General features: G+C 41.8%; 1 protein-coding gene across 4 annotated transcripts in view; it reads left to right on the top strand.

Moving 5' to 3' along the window:
- Window positions 1-15,998, top strand: part of LOC147026370 (sodium/potassium-transporting ATPase subunit beta-1-interacting protein 3-like) — a 298,816-nt gene that overhangs the window by 116,782 nt on the left and 166,036 nt on the right. The window contains exon 1 of one of the 4 annotated variants that reach the window (XM_085881747.1): window positions 3,410-3,438. The exons of the other annotated variants lie outside the window; for them this stretch is intronic. The gene's annotated coding sequence lies outside the window, so the exon portion shown is untranslated. Of the gene's footprint in view, window positions 1-3,409; window positions 3,439-15,998 lie in introns of those variants that run through there. 4 annotated transcript variants of the gene reach the window in all.

Below are 15,998 nucleotides of genomic sequence, written 5' to 3' on the forward strand. Positions count from 1 at the left end.
TTGGTACTTCACCCACCGAGCTCGCCTCACACCTTTCATCCTTATGTTGCAGACAACCAACTGGTGCTGTGAAACAACCTCCTCCTCTCGGATCACTTTTGTGTCCTGGAGGTTCCCCCTATCTCACCTACGCACTATCATCCATCCATCCATTGGGACTAAACTCTGTGCATAGTGTTGGTGCTGCCTATGCAGTCTCCTTGGCTATTGGGCATAATCCTGGGCAGGTCGCTACTCTGACACCGGATACCAGCAAACTGGCACTCATTTGCTGACCTCGGAAGGATGACAGGCAGAGTCAACCCCAACTGGTATTAATTCAACAGCCGAGGGGGATTTGAACTCAGGATCCTCGGATCCCAAGCCTACCACTCTAACCATTAAGCCAACACCAGGCATTACACACCATTAGGTAGTCAATAATTGTCATCGACCCACCTGACGTGTATGTAATAAGCTTATTATCAGCTTTCTGGAATTGAGTATTGCAAATCAACAAATCAGCTCCATCAGCAAACTCCAAAATCCTTTCATCTTCTCCATTCCTCACACCATCTCCGTAACCTCCATGGACTCTCTCAAAACCATCTGTACTCCTTCCCACATGTCCATTCAAGTGTCCTCCTACCGCAAGAACTTCCTCATCGTTCACGTTTTCCATCAACTTCTCGATCACGAACCAGAAGTTGTCCTCCTCATCACTCCGACCGACCTGCGGGGCATATCCTGAGATGACGTTCACTAAGAGCTTCCCGATCACCATTCTCACCATCATCAACCTTTCACTCACTCTCGTCACACTCACCACAATGTCTACAATCTCCTCAGAAAATGGGACACCAACACCATGCACACCTTCGGGACACCCTTGCCACACAAACTTGTACTTCTGTCCATGCCTACCCTTCACCATTCTCGCATCACTTCCCTTCCATCTCGTACCCTGCACACAACATGTGTCCACTCTTCTTCTGACCACTGCTTCCACCACTTCTCCTGATCTCCCTGTCATTGTCCTTACATTCCATGTCCCAAACCTCAGAAACCAATCTCCACGTGGGGCATCAGACATTTGGTCGTCATGAATGGAATAATTTCTTCCCTTGCTTCGATCGGGTTCCCCACCTTGATGTTTGCCGAGAGTGGGTGAGGACCCCCACGGGGTTCTTCGGGCTGTACCCTGCCTGTATATAATTGTACTCATCATGGTTCCCTTTTTTGAGGCAATGTTTTATGGTCGGATGCCCTTCCTGATGCCAACCCTTTTATTCGCCTCTTGCGACACGCAGGGATATGGTGCATCTATTTTAAACCATGGCACACACAGCGGCTGTGTGATAAATATGTATATATATATATATATATATATATATATATATATATATATATATATATATATATATATATATATATTATGTACATATATATTGTATGTATATTGTATATATATATAATGCATGTATGGGCAAGTGTGATCAAACATAATATACTTGCAATTGCTGGCATTGAGATTTGTATGAAATATAAACTTGGAATAAGATAAAGTTTCCCCTTTAAAACCATGAAAAGAAATAAATCAAATTTGAAGAACAGAAAATTATGAGATCTCGTCGTTATTGGATTTTTCTGTTCTTAATTCTTGTCTGAAAGAAATTAACCGTTCAGCAGGAAGTCCAGCCTCGTAAATTGTTGAGTCATAACTGGGAAGTCAATGTCATATTTCAGGGTCACATATTTATTATTTATACAAATGTAGTGGGATTTTTTTTTTTTAAAACCACACCCGTTCCTTTGTGTTCTGAACACATGTATCTCTTCTTTCATGAGTCCCTCACTCCCATCTCCTCACTCCGATCACTCGCACATCCTCACTCCGGTCACTCGCACCTCCTCACTCCGATCACTCGCACCTCCTCGCTCCGATCACTCGCACCTCCTCACTCCGATCACGCGCACCTCCTCACTCCGGTCACTCGCACCTCCTCACACCGATCACTCGCACCTCCTCACTCTGGTCACACACCTCCTCACTCCAATCACTCACACCTCCTCACGCCTGTCACTCCCATCTCCTTACTCCCCTCACTACCATCTCCTTACTCCACTCACTCCCATCTCCTCACTCCCATCTCCTCACTCCACTCGCTCCCATCTCCTCATTCCACTCACTCCCATCTCCTCACTCCGGTCACTCACACCTCCTCACGCCTGTCACTCCCATCTCCTCACTCTCCTCACTCCCATCTCCTCATTCCACTCACTACCATCTCCTCCTAAACTTCTTTCGCTTCTCTCCTCATTCCTTTCACACCCCCCTAACCTTTGTTTCTCTTATGCTTCTCAATTTTTAGGACCCTGAATTCTCAGCATCATTGGCTTATTGGTTTTGATGAGAATACCAAACAGGCCAAACAACATATGGGTCCTTCACCTGCTATTAAAAGTTTAAACGTTTTTCTCAATGCAAGAAGGCCCAGTCAAAGAGGGTCTTGTGTTGCAATCCGAGGGAAGTCTGTGGTCTTCCAACATTGGGAAATTGGGATTCATATGCAAAAAATTGGAAAGGCACTATATCTCTGATAAACATGTTTGGTAATAATGAATTTAGATAATCCACGTTCAATGGAAAAAGTCTAGTCTTTGTATGGATTACAGTTGGTCAGTGTCAGGGAAAAATAGAGACTACTTTTCCCAACCAAGTGTTGAGAGAGCTATACTAACCACCATGAGAAAAAAGGCGAAGCGACATTTTGGGCACGAGGCCTTCTTCAAAGGAAGAGCATGTCAGAGCCGTTTTACTTCGAAGTAGGGGTCACGCCACAAATGTCGCTTCACATTTTTTTTCTCACGGTGGTCAGCATACCTCTCTCGACACTTGGGAATTTCTTCTTTTTTTTTTTTTTAACCCATTTTCAAGTTTGCTTGAGGCAATTATTCTGGAAGCCTGCACTTTTATGGACTATGTTTGTTTAGCCTTGGTAAAGATTGGGGCAGTTGGTTTATGATGTGTCCTTAGCCTACTGTCAAGCTCCATGTTTCCTTGGAGGGCTTGAAAGCAAAGGCAGGAAATGCCTTTGTCGAAGGAAATTACAGAAACACCATCACTGGATAATAAGGTTCTTGTAAAAACTTCGGAGACTCCATTTCTTTTTGAACTTGTCGAGTATTTCGGGTCCAAAGTGACCAAGTTAATGTGAAAAAGATACCTGTATTCGGTTTACGAACATAGCAGTTTGTCAAAAAATATAAATAAATAAACAGCATCACATTGATGATCTGAACTGTGTTTTGTGATTTATTTTGCGTTACAAACCAAACTCTCTATAAATCAATAATTGTAATCTCAGCATCCTTCGATGTAACATTTGCAGACACCGACGTGGTAATACAATGTCCAGAGAAAAACACGACGACGCAGCTCGGCCTCCATTCTTCTATGTGAGCCAACTTTCTTAACTTGTTCACCACCTTTGGCGTGAGGTTTTTTTGACCCCTGCTTACCCCCCACCCCCAAATCTCCTTCCCCTCCACCTGACTCCAATGTCTCTCACAAAATGCCAGCAATAACTCTGCTTGTGTGAAAGGCTTGGATTGTTCCCTTGCTTGGTTGTGAAAATATTTGTGAATTTGCAGGCAGTGAGAAAACTTCCATGGTGAAGGTATTCATTGTTTTTGATCAAGCATTGTAATTGATACAAATGTGTTGATGTTCAAGGAGGCTTTGTTGTATAATAGGTGAGTTTGGTTAGTCCAATAATTCGACCAACTGATGCACCACCATTTCATGTCCTCTCCCACTAAACCCATGATCTTTCCTACACCCTTTAACCTGACCTCACTCAACCATCTCCTCTTTTTTTTGTTCCTTCTTCCCCTTGCTTGTTTTGTCCGCATATGGCCCCTCTGCCGCACTCAATACATTTCCTCTTTAAACCCACCACCACACTCAAAGAGCTTACTCCTCCAGATCTTGTATTTTTTTAAAAAAACGTTTAATTTTTATTCGGTAAACACCATTTTAGCGACATGCAGTACGGCGCAAAAGTCTTAGGCCAACTTGAAAATAAACCATTTTATTGTCACATTAGCATATTTTGATAAATACAAGGTTTCTATTACTGTACCTTGGCCATCGAAGGTGGGCGAAGGTTGTTTTCACCCCTGTTTGTCTGTCTATCTGTCTGTGAGCAGGATATCTCAACAAGTTATGGACAGATTCAGATGAAACTTGGTGGACAGGTTGGGTGTGTGAGAAGGATCAGTTGATTCGATTTTGGTGAAGATCCGGATCTGGATCGGAGTGTTTTTTTTTTATATTCCAAGTGCTTCTTCATCATTGAGAGATAGGGCCAAAAACGATACAAAGCACACGATATTCCAAAACGTTGTGGACAGATTATGCCAAAATTTGAGAGATGAGGTGGGGAGGTGATGAGAACAAGCCAATTCGATTTCAGTTAAGGTCCAGATTCAGATTGTGACCTCTTATTGGGATACAAAACGTAAACTGTTCAACCTGGCGGAGGTATGCGCTCTACCGAGTGCTGTTCGAGTAATGATTATGTTTTATTAAAGAAACAAAAATTAATTGTATTTTCTGTTCTGTCTGAATTTCGATTGTGTGTTTAAAACTCCACTATCTTTATAAAGAGTAGGCCATTGTGTGTTGGTACCTTTAGCAAATTCTCTGCTTGGGGTTATCAGTATAATTATAGCACTACCTGAATTGGTTGGAAGTGTTGGGATAAGGATAGGGTGCACATATGATGGCCCAAATGGTCTCCTCCTGTATCAACATTCCCTTGGATTTTGGCTGCAATTAAACGTTTTTGTAATATGCTCGATTGTTACATGTCTGACTTCTCATGCTGTTGCCAATATGTCGGCACTCCCTGTCAATGATGTTTAGTTTGTGCACAGTTCAACTCGTAGGTGGACATGTTTACAAAGTTTTTTTTCCCCATTTTTAGGTAAACCGAAGGGAGATTCTTGATGGACAGTTTCGTCAGCTTAGCCGCTTCCTGTCAAAGCCATATTGGCTCTCACTCTGATGCCTTTTGTGATGACACTCGATTTCATATGTTATGTCTTTACCAATGTTATGAAATGAATGATGCTCACCACTTCAGCAGCTCCTCCTGTGTATACCTTGGGATCTGCAGCATTTCATAACTCGTCATAATTGGCAAGCTCCTTAAAGGAAGTTTTTCATACACTCAGGTTTCTGACACACCTTACAGTATGTAGCGGTGATGCAATAAAGTACTTGTAAATCTGTACATCAATCAGCATATTTCAGACTACTGCAGGACAAAGGCCTCCCTCGACTCATTCAGGGGTATTGGCCAAGTGTGACTAACCATCACCATGGCAAACATAACCAAACCAGCTAGTTGAGAGAAACATATTTTTAACCACTCAATGAAGCAGTGAGCTTGACTATAACATAAATTATCATCATCATCTCTGAAAATAAATACCAAAGACCAGTTGTTGAAATTATTTCCTATGTACAGGTATGTAAGCTGTTTCAACAGCTCTGAAGAGGCAAAGCCCATGACTGGTGGTTGAATCTTGGTCTACTGACTCGAATCGCTTCATAACAGGTTAGATTCCCCAGAGTCTTCGAGCCCAAGGCACCATAGATACAGCAGGCAATCTGTGGTCGACTTGCCAGCTACGACTGCTGCCCATTATTGCTGCAGTTAGATTAATGACATTTCTGGCCTCATGGGAAAGAGAGAAAGAGAGAAAAAAAGAACCGTTATTGAGGGTCCTTTTGAAAGTGCCTTTAGGCCACAAATGCCCGTACCTTTAATTTGTTTTTTCCTCCACTTTTTCAACCTCTCTCGTTACAGTGCTGCCAAGCTTTATAGCTGAAATCCAGATACCTTTCTATTGCTTTTCCATTAACTGTTCTGTCTTGCTGACGAAGGCATTATGCTCAAAATGGCCGTCCATAGTGGTTGATGTGAACTTTTTCAAATCCACTGACTATCGTGTGCCGTCATTGGAGGTAGTTGTCTGTGATACTGATGGGGAAAGATGCCCCCTCTTTCCTTGAACTCAGTCAAAACCTTATTTGAATTTAGATTGGTTGTATGAACTGCACGGATCTTTCGGGTAGCTTGAGTACGATATAAGTGGCAAATGTTTTAGGGTTTTCTGTGCATTACGTACGCATTATATAGTGGAGCCTGCATCCCTCCTCCACCAATCACCTCCAATCACCTCACCACATGCCCGTTCCTCTTATTTCCATATTTTAACCTTCTCCCCCATTCCCCCAACAACTCCATTAACCTCATCTCTGTTAATGGATTATATACTTGAACACTGAGGAATCTCCTTACCCCTTAACTTATTTTTCTTTATTTTAATTTTCTCAATGAATCCCCCTCCCCCATAAAGGTTCAGTTACCTATTTGCATGTAATATAAAGATGTCTCTTGTTAACACTGCAAATAATTGTGGGGTGGGGGTGGGGGCTGTTGTATCATATTTTTGAGACATGTAAGAAAGGGGTGGTGGGGGGCTGGGGGATGGAAAGTGGTGTTGCTTTTGGAGATGCTGACTTTTTCCTTTATTAGAACCTTGAAAATGCATTGTGTTTCTGATTGCAAACATAACAAAGATTTTTCATCAACCCAAAAGTTATCTCCCAACAATGCATTGATGTGATGTCATTGCATGGTATTACATCATATTGCTGCAAATATTTGAGTGTTTTCATGTGTTTGTGCAAAGTTAAAAACTTTGTGGTGGAAATTAAAAGGAGACCAAAAACTTGCTTCTTCCTACAAGCAATACTGTGCAGGCACAAAACAGTAACTCAACTGATTGAAGGGTGGGTAGGGGGGTCACCATTGGTTAGTTATATGCCTAGAGTTGGGGGAGGGTGGGGCATGGTCATCGTTTATTTCAGATTAGAGCTAATTCACAATGCAATAATCATTGGTTATGTAGGAAGCATGATAGTTTAAATAAGAAGGAAGCAATAATTCAAACCTGTAACAGTTTTTGTGAAGATGTGAATGGAAGCTGTGGACTATCATGGAGTACGGTGATACAATCTCGACCCAACTATAAAAATATGGCCACCAAATCCAATGTGTACAAAATGATATGCTGAAAACCTGGTGTTGGCTTAGCGGTTAGGGTCCTGAGTTCAAGCCCTGTTTTCCGCTAAATTAGCGCCAGGGGGTTGACTCAGCCTGTCATCTTTCCGAGGTCAGCGAAATGAGTACCAGTGTAGCAGCCAAAAGGTTGCACATGAAAGGAAGGGGTATTGACGGATTTATTAAATCTGGTATTGGTGTGGTGCAGGCATGATGGTCCGAATGGCTTCCTCCTGCGCATAAAAATTCCTTGTAATTACTATAAAAAGCCACTATAGAGTGAAGTCATAAGCTTTTAAAAGCCATCCCTTTTATTTTCAAACCTTAGTGTTTTCAGAATGAACAAGACTGATTAAGATACCAGAGTACATCACTAAAGTACCAAATTCAGAGATCGCAAAATCACCAAGTTGTACTTCTTCCTTAACTCATCAATGTTAGAAATGTCATCGAGCATAGCACAATAATGGCTGAAGCAATTGCAATGATTTGAATGGGAGGAAGTGACATTGTCTCTTGGGTATTGCACCCATGCCATAAAAAAGAAAAACAATGAGATCAAATAAAAAATATATACAACCACAATACTCACAAGGTGTTAAACGCAATTTACGCATCTGCAGGCTGAAAAACTGTCATAAAACTCACTCTGCCATAAAAAAAAAATCTCTGCCGTGAATTGTAAGGCCTCGTGAAGTGCAAGGTACTAAAAATGCGTAACTTACAAAGCTAAATGTGCCAGAATAAACATAATTAGTATATTAATAGTAGAGAAAGAAAACAGCGTCTCATGCAAAGTAGAGGGCTGACTCGGAGTGAAAGCGAGCTTCCCGGGTAACCTCCTATGATCAGTATAATGCAAATCCTCAGCGGAAAAAGGTGGCAGCTCACATTAATTATGCTACGATCATGTGTGTGTGTGTACGGTTTAACATAATACCTACCATAATAATGTACTTCCAATCTATATATTTTATATATTACTCACCCATGCATGTTTAGTACAATGTATTGGTAATACAACAGCATATTATATGCATCCACATAGACCTGCAGTGTCATCTGTATTACTGACACCACAATATGACACCACAATCCATCATGACATCTTTTGACATTTTTGTTATAGGTGACTGTGTGTGTAGCAATAATAACAATTGTATGAAGATGTCTGTGTTCGAGGGAGTTATACATTTGCAGTGTATATTGATGTAATTCTGTATTTTATTTGTTGTGGGATTAACACAGAAAAATGTCAAAAGATATCGCAATGGCAATCGGTAAAAGGAGTCTGGTGTCGTATTGTGGTATCATTCCTTCATTCCATTATTGTCATTCCTTCCTCCGTTGTTTGGTTGTATTTTTGGAATAACATCCTGACATGTTGTTTCATTATTACCCTGTGCACGCGAAGCAAAAAGCACTTTGTCTGTCTGTCTGTCTGTCTGTCTGTCTGTCTGTCCGTCTGTCTACAAACGTCAGTTTATGATCGAGGAACAACTTGATTCCAATTAAATGTTCTATTTTGAACACAATCGGAACATGGAGGGAAAACAAACCTGTAGTTTAGTAGTGTTTTGGCTCTGAATTTGTACCGATTGTGCGTGTGCAGAGAGGAAAGAGATTATTTCAAAATTTGTCTGCCTGTCAAACAATATTGAAAATCATTCCAAATGGGAAAGTTACTATTTTTAGGGCATGATAAAGGACACAAACAACAGGCACGAATAACTAATGTGTAACGTGTTAAATAAGGTGGTGTAAAATGCTCTGCATCAACTGCGGTAAACTTCCGGAATTTTTCTTTGACGATCTTTAAACTCTATATTTTATTTTCATTGAATTATATACTTGAACACTGAGGAACACAAATCACCTTTTTGGCACTCTCCTAACCCTTCAATTTAGCATTACTTGGCCAAAATATTACGGCATTTTATGTCAATCACGACCATCAAATTTGCCGCTCATTGACCCTGCCCATGTCCTTGTTTCTCCAGACAGCATGGGGTAATGTGTTCGATTAACTCTGTAATTTTTAATGTTATATATATATATATATATATATATATATATATATATATATATATATATATTTATATATATATATATATATATATATATATATATATATTTATATATATATATATATATATATATATATATATATATATATATATATATATATATATATATATATAAAAACTTTTATGAAGTTAAAATAGATGGGTGAAAGGTAATATTGTGGTGTGGGATGAAAGAAGCAATGTCCTTTTATTTCATTTTAATTTCTATGTAGTTTTCCTCTTTTGTCGAATCTAACAAACAACAGTTTAAGCATGTTACGGAAACTTTATCTGAAGAAGATTTAACTTAAATACCCTCTCAAGACATCTACACGTAGTATGTATTACATACACTAATTGTTGAATCTTTGAACCCTGAACACCCCCTCCCCTCTCCTTGTGACCCAATATACCCCATCCCATACATTCACAAAATCTTCCTTCTTCAACTCCCTTAAATTACAAATTCTCAATTGATATCCACCTCTTTTCCCTGGCATTCATAATATGGAAATGGTGCCTTTTACAACAACCAGACTAACCGTATTTTCATCTTCTAAAATCTCAAACTCCTCTTTTTTTTGTGCAGTAACTTTGAGTGCTTAGGCAAAACAGTGTTAACCACATTGTGAAAGTTTAGCACAAGTTATAAAAAGTCTCCTCAATCAGGTACTGTATAGTAGTTTTTTGTTGTTTGTGGGGAATGATGTTTACATAATGAATAGATGCATCTTGTTTATAACTTTAAAAAACTTTGTTTTTCTTTAAAGCTGCTAGATTTACAAGATTTGAAGTGAAAAAAATAGTGGGAACTATTTCAAAAGGAAGAGGGAAATAGAATTCAAGTAAAAGGTTAAAGCTGTTGAAAAAGGACTATATGGAGGATATAGCACAGCTCTGTTCATCTCAGTTTTTGAATGTCAGACCATGCACATATTTGAAACTTGTTCATCACTTGTAAATGTTTGAAACTTTTTTGTATTATCATCTTGGGATCATGGTGAAGTTTACACTTAAATGGTTTCTTGTACAAGGACATTCAGGTCAGGTCAGGTATGGGAGCAAGCACCGGAGCAGTGCGACGCTGCGTCCACTTTCCGCCAGCACTCCAGGGGGCTCCGTCTGGCCATCGCCCAGGCAGATGCCTGGCCCATCCCCATCTCCTTGATATGCTGATCAACCTGTGGCAACCATGAGGAACATGATCAGCCCATTGACCTCCTCCACTCACGAGGCTCCCTCACTGAGAGAATCTGGTGAGCAGGATCTGCATCAGAAAAATGAGCCACATGCCCATACAGCCACAGGTTGTGCTCACGGACTATGCAGGTAACAAATTTCATTTACATCTCTCTCAGCAACCGCTCGTTGGACACAAAGTTTGACCAATGACAAACAAGGATTCTCCGAAGAGACCTGGAACTGAAGGAATTAAGTCACCATCTCAGATCCCTGGTTAGAGCCCAAGTCTCTCATCCATAGAGCAAGACTGGAAGCACCAATGACCTGAAGACACAGACTTTCATCCTCCCGCACAGGTACTGGCAGCACCAAACCCCAAGATCCAGTGAATCCATGACTCCCCAGGCCCGACCCAGATGTCTATTGACCTCTCGCTCTCAGCTAGCAGAGACATGAATATCACTGCCAAGGTAAGTGAATTTCTCTATAACCTCAACATCCTCACCCCAAACAGGTAGAGACAAGAGAGCAGCATCCAATATGTCACTGAAAGCCTGGATGTTAGTTTTGACCCAGGAAACCCGTAACCCCAGCAGCTGACTCCTCATTCAGCACCTCGAGGGCCCACAAAAGGACATCCAGAGTCTCCGCAAAGATGACTGCAGCATCTGCAAAATCAAGGTCAGAGATTTTTACATTCCCAAACGATGCACCGCAGCTTGATATCTCCGACATCCTCCCCAGAATCCAGTCCATACAAGTGCTGAAAAGTATGGGTTCTAGTGCACATCCATGACAATTGTATCACCACCTGGTCCTGATATAGCCTGGTCCTGATAAAGCCTGGTCCTGCAACTCTGGTCAATCATATCCAGTGTCCCTTGAGAGACAAAATTCTTCTTCGCCCTTTGGTGAGTTCCAAGATATCCACCGGCAGCATCGGTCTTGAAAGCACTCCACAACTCTTCAGAATTCCCCAAAGCACCCAGACGCCCAAATCCCCACTCAGCCTATTCGCAAACTCCTCAGCTACCCTCTCATTCTTGAGCTTGCCAACATCCAGCCTTGGCTGGGATGGTAACATTTTCCCAGATTTACGCTGTGACTTCAGAGTTGCTACAACAAGCCTGTGGTCGGTATTAAGGAACTGAGCACTCCAGTAGACCCTGCTGTTCTGGATCATCCTCCGGCGACCATCAACGAGCACGTGGTCAATCTCCTTTGCCGCACCAGCAGCGTTGGAATACCAAGTCCAGCGATGATCCTGTGGGTGCTGAAACCATGAACCAGCCACCCTAAGTCCATGACTTCTTGCAAAGTTAAGGAACTTCGAGCTATTCTGGTTCACAGTTCCAGACCTATGGGGACCAACACATGTCTCATAACCATCCCTATCAGTTCCAGTTGATGCATTGAAATCCCCCAAGACGACGAGAGTATCTTGCCCGGGGCACTGATCAACCACAGAATCGAGCATGACATAGAATGTATCCTTCACGGTGAGATCACTCGCCTCAGTCGGAGCATAAACAGAGACCAGGGAAATGACACCCAAGGCGTGACGAATCCTTAATCTCATACTACGCTCATTGACCGGTCCTGCCTCAATTATCATGAGAGTCAGCTTAATCGACACAGCTACAGCAACTCCTTGGGCATGGTAATCATAAGAGCGACCAGTCCAATAGTAGGTGTAACGACCCACCATGATCTCGCCGCAATCCGGTCTCCGACCCTCAGAGAGTGCTGCAATACCGATGTTCAAACGCTTGAGCTCAGGTGATAACAAAGACATGTGATCATCCTCTCCTCGGAAGAGGATATTCCATGCAGCCACCCGAAGGAACCGCCTCTGGTTAACGCATGGAGACCACCTTCTGGTGGACGACATTCGGGGACGTGTTTTTAACCTATTTCCCCCTTCGAGTTTCGAAGACTATGAGGAAACCTCATACTGACTTACAAATACTTCACAACACTATGTGACATGTCTATTGAGCGATTCGAGCTCAACAGAAAATGTAATTTCCATGACCATCCCCGAAATGTAGAACAGTGGACTAAAATGTTGTTCAGAGTTCTATAGTGTTAAGATCTGTGCAGCCTGGAATATCTTACCAGCGGTCATTGTAATGATACCCATGGTGGACTCATTTGAAAAGGTGCTGGACACCCATGATCATAATGCTTTGAATAGCCCACAGGGTGTGGTCCTACCAGCACCAGTGTCTCCATGCTAAACAACTGCACAGACATAAGTCACCTGTCTCCAATAGATACAGGAACTCAGAAAGGGACCACTTTAACTTAGAAAAATCAAGTGAAATTAAAAAATGGCAAATCAAGAACAAACATTTCCCCTCCTGGATCTTCATAATCTTTGGAATGGAAACGGGGTGCTTCCAAGCTTTTGACTTTCTTTGGCCCACAACATCCTTCCCCATATGTCCTACGGCTTTTCAGTGCATTTTGCATGTATTAGGTATGTGGACATGAATAGACCGTGGCGAACTAAACATGACATCTGTGATATGATCCTGTGATCTCAACCTCAGAGTCAAGTTCTTAGATGACAACCCCATATAGGCCAACCCTATTCTGTGGTTATCAAGTTGGAATCCAAATGTGATCATCGGTTTCACTTTCTAGTTAATGAATAATTAAGCAAATAATGTTAAATTACAAGACCATCAGTCTCAGCTGAGCTGACTCCAGCTAGGATGGAACATACTGTCGTGTCCACACCGGTTAAGACTGACCTGGACAGATAGCTGAACAGTTCTACCTTGGAGCCGAACACGTGATCCTTGGAGATTATAGCAAGCGCGACGGGAGGGCGGCAAGGGCGTGCACCAGAGGCACTCATCAGGATGGAGGACAAGGGTTTATACTCGAACCCACAACGAATAGACAGATACAAGCAATCTTTAATAAATATGGGTTTAATGGACATAAATCAAATATTTGTAATGGAAATAAATCAAACGTGTTTAAACGTGAGGTAAATTAAAGCCTGAATTTGAGGCACCTCTACACACAGTTACAAAAACAGGCAAGGGGAAAGATAAAATAAAAGGAAATTCCCTCTCTTTATTCCTACACTTAGCTTTGTCCAGAGAAGGCCTTTTAGAGCTTGATGATCGAACCGCGTCGTCCTGCGTGGGAAGCCTGCAAAATGGCGCCAATCCGCTCTGGGCGGGAAATGTACAGGAGGCAATTCGGGCAGTGATATTCAACACTAGGGCTCAGAAACCACCGTGCAGCTTCTTTTCACAATCACACTTGCCGATGCCGCTCCTTGCAAAATGGCGCCGCCTTCTTTCCCAATGGCAGAACACACGGCTCCGAGGCACGGTCTCACACGACCCAGCCGAACAGTCAATGGCTGGCATCTTGCTCGATCATGTGTGCAAATTCACACCAATGAACAACAGGATTCACGCTGCCTCTTCCGTCGTGTCGAGGGTGGTCAGCCAGAGCCTCTGACTCAATCGCGTTCCTCATAGAACCTCCCTTCACACTCCTGTTTGTGTCCCGACTGCCGATTCTGCCTCAATCCTCGTCTCTACACCAGGTTCGCTCGCCACAATGGCCTGCCTTCCACCTCAAACACATGGCGGGATCATGCCAAGTTATTGCTGAGAGACGTGCTCTTCTTCTCTTCTCAGAAACCTACATGCTTCGCGACTCAGCTGAGCATGAAAATCATGCAGCCTTCTTCACCATGTCAAGGGGAAGTCAGCGAGCGAGATCCTTCTTTCTCCAATCGCATACCTCACACACTCTTCTCATCTCTCGTCCTTCTGACCTCACGCCCATCCATCATCCACACCTAGGGCGTGGTTTGCTAGTTTTCAGGCGTGGTTTTTGCCTGTTGTCACGTTTGGCTCGGTTGTTGCTTTAAGGATGTGATTTCTTTTTATCGCTGGTCTTGTTAATGCGAAAACATAGGAAAAGGTCACAGGGGACAATCACATAAATGGAGAAATTAAGAAATTATCCTTAATCCCTACATAATTAACACAGCACCCCCCCCCCCCCCCCCCGCGCAGTGACAAGTCACAACTTAAGCTGATAGTTTCCCTACTTAAGCTACATCAAAATGTCTCCTACCTGTCCATGGACCATTCTACCCTATACAATCCTACTTTTGCAATGAAATTCCTCCATCTACCCCACAAACACAACAATACTTGTCTTTGAGCTATCTCGTCTGGTGTTTTCCTGCATTGCATGCAGGTGATGCAACAATGGGTGCAGCGTTCTTCACACTGTTTTTTTCAGTTAGGTGTGTCATCTGTTAGCATTCAATGGTGAATGTTGAAGATCCCACAATTCCAGTTGAAAAGAGTTAGGTTGTTGTGTAATGATTCAATTCCTGCCCTCACTCGGTAATGATTCAATCTTCAGGCAGAATTTGTAATTCAATCAGGTGCAACATGCATTTGCCTTCAGAAATACAAATAGATGTATAAAGTGAATTTGCAAGGGTTTGTTGTGTTGTGATGATGATGATGATGATGATGATGATGATGATGATGATGATGATGATGATGATGATGATGATGTTGTGCCATTTCTCCACAAAGAGGTTTGTTGTGAAACATTGTTCTGAAACTATCCCATTTTCCTTTTTAAAATTTCAACTAGCATGTAAGACCCTTCACACCACTGGTTTCATTAAAAGTCAGCATGTTTTCTTCCACAGACATAAATTTTTTGTCTGTCTGTGAATCTCCACGAGGATGTAAAATTAAATGAAACATGCAAAAAAAAAAAATAAAACATTTTATAACACGTTGTTGTTACCTCAACGATTTCTCTGACAAGCATTTACCGATGCTGTTCAAACTTGGCACACAGTTAATAAAATTTACGTCATTTTTATGTTTTTTTCGACATCAGTAACAAGATGGCTGACTGGTGGATATTTTGTTACTTAAATGTGCCCCCAACAATTTCTCAGACATGCATTGTCTGACTTTGTTCAAAGTTGGCAAAAACACAGTGCATGATGGCATACACGTGCCTCTCATTTCATTTTGTGATCTGATCAAAGATTATCGACTTGTAGACTGGCGGCCATTTTAGTTGTACATGAGATGACCCGTGAACCCGTTGGGTTCCCGTTGTGACAGCGGTTGATGAAAAAAAAAATCATTTCAATAAAAAAAGATAGTTCCAGCGAACTATCCCGCTGAGGTTGTTTGTATTGATCAAATTCTCCCGAAGAGTAATTGACTGAATCGGGAATTGATTTTTAAATAATTTTCTCGTTGCACGATTTGAACGAAGCTTGATACTGCACACCGCAGGAGAATGGTGAGTAAGGTGGGCTAATTTTTTTTGCGCTATCGTGTACCGTATTGGCTGTATTTCGGGAACATGCTTGCATACATACATACATACATACATACATACATACATACATACATACATACAAGATGAGAGTTTTAGTAATATATAGATAGATAAATATGGGCTAGCCCTTTAACTCCGTACAGCAAAATTGCTAAAATAATGGGGGCAATGACATTTTATGTCTTTTTTTACTTCTTTGTCTTGTTTTTTTTTACTGACATCCTTGTGATTCCTGATGTAAAAGTACACTGCTACATGATACTAATGTCAT

Source organism: Eptatretus burgeri, chromosome 5, assembly GCF_056783735.1.
Source record: "Eptatretus burgeri isolate ZD-2024b chromosome 5, Ebu_testis_v1, whole genome shotgun sequence".
NCBI classification, from domain to species: Eukaryota; Metazoa; Chordata; class Myxini; order Myxiniformes; family Myxinidae; genus Eptatretus; species Eptatretus burgeri.